The following is a 5,600-nucleotide window of genomic DNA, read 5'->3' as shown; positions in this document are numbered from 1 at the left end:
GTACATTTTCTTTTCGAAAACCTTGTTTCTTCATTTTTTTTATTATTTTACAAATTTTAATTTATCTTACATATCGATACCCGTCTAATCGAAGACACTTTGATGCACTTTTAGAAAACTGGTACCTGCAAAGAGGAGTAGGTTTCGCTCCCAGACCACTAGATATCGAACTACCATCGATTTGCTTAAAATCGACAAAACAGATATCAAAAACAAATTTTTTTATAGGTGGCAAAAAATTTTGTTATCTTTGTCAGTTGCTTTACTCAAAGGCAACTCATTAAAAATATTGTCTTTGTTTATCTAAGATGATTTTTGTTAAATGTTATTTTGAATAAGGGTTATTTAGGCAAAAAATGTTGTAGTATGTTTAATTTGAGATAAATATGAAGATTGAAAGATAGATTTAAAATTTGAAAAGTTAAATTAGGATATTTCTAAAAAAATTGTTATTAAAATTTTCGTCTTCGTCGTCAAAATTTCAATCCCTGTGTTTTCAGTTTTTAGAGATATTGAAAGGACTGAAATTTTGTATTTTTAAACTAAAATTTTAGTTTAATCTCTTACTATCAAATACAATACGAAATCTCAATTCTTCATCTCAATTTTAACATCTAAAAACAAACATTACCTTAAAGAGAATTGAATAGAATTTACCTATAATAACCACTATAAAATGTACACAAACGTATTTTATGCGCGCATTTTCAACAAACCACAGCGAAATTGAAAACCAAACATCACAACAAACAAGAAGAATAAAGACACTATTGAAATACTCAAATGACACAATAAATTAGAATGACTTCCTTTAATAAAGCCTTCATCAATTAAACTGGAATTGTCCTACCAGAGTCTCCTTTGGTAGTATCGTCTTCTTCATTCTCCCCACTCAATTCCTCCAATGATTTCCCTTTCGATTCAGGAACAAGGAAGGTGAACAACAATCCTAAGAAGTTGATCACACCAAGCATTATCAGAGAGTTCTTGATCCCAATACCAGTACGATACCCTGGATCAACATCCGCTTTGTTCTTGCTTTGTGCAGCATATAAGAACCCAAATGCACCAACAATTGCTCCTGCTTTTCCAGCAGCAGCTGAGATTCCATGACATGTTGACCTTAACCTTGCTGGGAAGATCTCGGCCGGCACGACGAATGTGGTTGCGTTTGGACCGAAATTGGAGAAGAAGAAAGTGAATGAGTACATCACAACAAAACCAATTTTGTTATCTTTTTTCCAGTGATCATATGGTATAGCCAAAGCAAACATGAACACAGTCATGAAGAAGAAACCCATCAATTGGATTGCGAAACGACCCATGTAATCGATGAATGCGACGGTGAACCAGTAACCTATTATGGATAAAAATAGGAATATTTACTTCAGGCGTTAATAATTGTTAGTTATTGAAGTAATGAATAATCTTAAAACTTTTAATGATATGGTCATGAGGACGAAGATTTAAAATAAAATGTCTTATATCTGTGGTTTTTGGAAGTAGATATTTTTTAGTAAAAAAAAATTAGATGTTGTGAATTGTGGTCTCGTATTTTTTATTATTTTCTTTCATTTAATTTTGGTCCTACTTATAAAATTAATGATAAGAAATCATATTTTATTTTTTCGAATGTTAAAAAAATTAGAAAAAATCCATCTAGGTGATTTTTATAGTGGTCATGACAACTATTCCTAATGATAAAAAAATGAGTTTTATATGAGAGCGATGCTATGACATATACATTTGCATTGAAATTTGATATCAAGCAATTATATTAACTTTTAATTAAGTTTCATCTTTCAATTTATTTTAGTGGAAATTGCCGATTTTTTCAAAGAAAAAATTTAAAAAACAGATAAAAAATTGGCTATTTATTAGTATATTTTAGTCTACAAGCAACTTCAAATAATCTTTTATTTTGCGGATAAATCATGTTTCCATAATTTTTAATACATTTCCTTAATACTAGTTTTATATTATATAAAAAAATATCTTCTTTTACTTCTTATCAATCAATTTTAATATTAAAAATAAAAATATCCATATAAGATTTACTCTTTATTTTATGATACTACATAATTACCGACAAAATATATTAGTAAAATTATTGTAGTTTTAACTTTTTTTTATTTGTTTAAGGTATTTTATTTTGATCATTAAATAATAAATTATAGGACTTAATTTTTATAACATAAAAATATTATTTTTATTTAAAATATTTAAAATATGATTAAACAATTAAGTTATATTTTTTAAAAAAAGATCATTTTAAAACATATTTTTAATATTTTTAATTAGAGTAGCTGTCTTTTTTTTTCTTTTTCATAAGATTACCTGGCACAGTACTGCAGAGTGCTATAAGAGTTTGAGCTTTTGCAATTCTATAGACCTCATGGATTGCATTCATCTCCTGTGCAGGTGGGATCCATCCAATAGCACTAAAAATATCCTTCTGGAAAAGATTCTGGCTATAAAATGCAATGTCTAGAAGGAACCAAGTGGTGGTTGTTCCAACCAAATGGAGGCCATGGCACTTGGCGAACTCGGTGCTAAACAAGCCAAACCGGTTGTTCTCAGCATTTGCTAGTTTCTGCACCTTCTCCTCCTCAGATTCAAGCTCAACATTCAACACCTTAGACATGTCCACGGCGGCTTTCGTAGCATTTTTCGCAACAAGCGCCGTGTAACGAGCAGTTTCCGGCATCTTCATACGCCAGTAGTATGTAAGCGCGGCCGGAACTGCACCAAACATCAAAATAATCCGCCAAACATAGTCAAATACAGGTAGCACCAAAGACGCTTCGCGATTTTCTTCATAGCTAGGAACCTTATATTTGTGATCAAATGAAGTGGAAACGATTAGGGCAACAATTCCACCCGCCAAGATTCCGAATCCTTGCATAGCGAAAACCGCGGCGATGAAGGCTCCTCTTGTCTTCTTGTTAGCATATTCGGACATGATTGTGGCGGAGAGAGGATAATCGCCGCCAATACCGAAACCAAGCCAGAATCTGAAGAAACAAAGTGTTGCCATGACACCGTTAGGACTGCTTCCGAAGGAAAGGCCAGACGCAATCGAACAAACCACCATGAGCATGAGTGTCAGGCCATAGACCTTTTTTCTTCCCAGTTTGTCACCCAACCAACCGAAGAATAGTTGGCCGGCTAGCGTGCCGCAGAGTGCGACGCCGGTCACGGCAGATTGGATGTTTGGAGGGAGTGCTCCTGGCTTGTCTTTGGTTATGTCTGTGTAACAATTGCAGTAAAGTGGTACCATTGTGTTTTTGCCGCATCCAGTGCGTTAAGCACTCCTAATTCTCCTGCCATCTTTGGATCTTAATTATACCTGTTTTGCACCATTCATCATTTTCACAATGTTTTCTATAGACATATAATAACCGGTGAAAACTTATGGACAGTAGATTTCGGGTGAAGTTGATAGTTGAGAATCGTTAGATAAAAATTTAGTCAAATCAATTAAATTATCTAACAGCTCTTAATTATCAACTTCACATAAAATTGACAAAATTGACTGTACGTGAGTTTTCACTGTAATAACCACTTTGACGGCATGCGGTTCACATAATAAAAAAATACAATAAAAGAATATGTGATGGATAACAATACACGTCACAATCTAAAGATTATTTTTGATAAATAAAAATATAAATTAAAAATTCATAAATATCAAATAATTTAATTTGATATTTATGAACCTTTGCACTCCAACAACATTTTTGTTTCGAGTTTAGTACGAGAAGCGTTAGGATCAATAATTTTTGTGATTTGTAACTATTAATTAGTTATTAATGATGATTTTAATAGTATGAAATTTTATTCCATGATTAGGAATTATTTATTTTTTTTGTTGATTATATGCTGGCCAGAATTTAATAAAATTGCTGACCCGTTAGACTTTTTCTTTTACTATTTTGTTATTCGAAACAATTCTGCTATATTACTAACAGTATTTTTGTCAATTTCTGTCAATTTTTATTTATGACTGTGTTTAATAGAAGTATCTTTGTGAATATTTCTAATAAAAATATCTTTTTATGGCTGTGTCTAATGAAAGTGTCTTTATATATGTATTTTCTAGATGTGTCTCTTTATACATGTATTTAAAATAGTAATAAGTTGACAAATAGTATATTAGTGCCCTATACTTTTTCTATTCGAAAAGGCACAAAAAGTTGTGACTTTTGACAAATATGTGACGTTTAATGGTGTCTATTTATTGAGAAAGTATAAGTAGACAATAAAAATACTAAACAATACAAACAATGGATATATCAGATGTTCAATTCATTAAATTTATAGATAATTATCCTAATATTAAGATTTAGATGAATAATTTAGAGATATAATATATTTTTATTTTATTAGACTAATTTTAGAATCTATTATTCACAAAAGTCATTGTTTATCTAACAAAATTCCTATTTATTCTAATCATCAGTAGAGGAAGAAATATTTTTTTTAACTGTTCTTACTGATTCAAAAGACGGAACAATAAATTGTGTAAGCACAAAAAAAAAAAAATCTAGGTGGAGAATTATAGGAAAAAAGATTCCTACTAAATTTTACATTTTTACCATCATATTTCCAGCTGACATATATGTAATTCATTACATTTTATTACTTCAGCGTAAATCGTAATTCATGGTCAATAGCTTCATTTTTAAATTGACTAGATAATTTTAAGAAAAATTAGATCTTTTAAATTTTAAATTTTATTTTAAAAAATAAAATATAATTATTTATTATTAATTTATAGATAAGATTAAAAAAAATATAAAAAAATTAGTCAAAAATAAAAAATCGATCACATTTTATTTTGTAAAATAAAATTCAAAATTTAAAGAATTTGAATTCTCCTTTAAAAAACTTTTTCTATATTGATTCAACAAGTACAAATTATAATTTAGANTTTGATAATTAATTTTTTGTGTATATCTAATATAATCTCTTAATTATATTAATAAGTTCACTTAATAAGAATGCCATCTCGAACGAGAATAAGGACTGGAAACTTTGCTGTAATTTGGCTCAACTTGGTTTCCTTTCTAGGTAGCCCCGCCAAAGCATAAAGAAACAAACAAAACGGAAGGAAGAAATCACACACATAAAACAGAAGAGGAAATAAATTTGAAGACGAGGAATCTTATGAGACTAATCGAAATTTGTGTCATGGCGTATTGGAGTAAGGACATGTCGAGCCATACCTCAATTCAGCCCCATTTTTTTCAATAAGTAATATTCTTGAATTTGGTTGCAATCCAAGCTGACGGAATAAGTAGGTTCCTGAAAAATTTAACAACGAAGTTATATGTTCCTAAAAAGATAACTACAAAATAAGTTTGTGAGAAAATTGTGTAATAGATTTATAGGTTGAAAATGAGTAGCAGCAACTAGCAAGTATGTTCTTGAAGAATTGCACCATTGACCTTATAGGTCTTTCAACAATTGCAAATTGGACATGCTTCAGGCTTCTCATTCTTCCATTTTATTCTATCAAAAATATAGAAGTCCATTGGCTACAACTTTATACATATAGGTCTAATGGCTTCTCATTCTTCCATTTATTTTGGACTTAT

General features: G+C 30.2%; 1 pseudogene; it reads right to left on the bottom strand.

Annotated features, from left to right (window-relative positions):
- Positions 1–830: 830 nt before the first annotated feature.
- On the bottom strand, positions 831–3,330 carry LOC107474351 (low affinity inorganic phosphate transporter 1-like; annotated as a pseudogene).
- Positions 3,331–5,600: the final 2,270 nt, after the last annotated feature.

The sequence above is a fragment of the Arachis duranensis genome, chromosome 2, assembly GCF_000817695.3.
Source record: "Arachis duranensis cultivar V14167 chromosome 2, aradu.V14167.gnm2.J7QH, whole genome shotgun sequence".
NCBI lineage: Eukaryota > Viridiplantae > Streptophyta > Magnoliopsida > Fabales > Fabaceae > Arachis > Arachis duranensis.
Note: the sequence above shows the minus strand (reverse complement) of the source record. Positions and strands in the feature narration are given on the sequence as shown.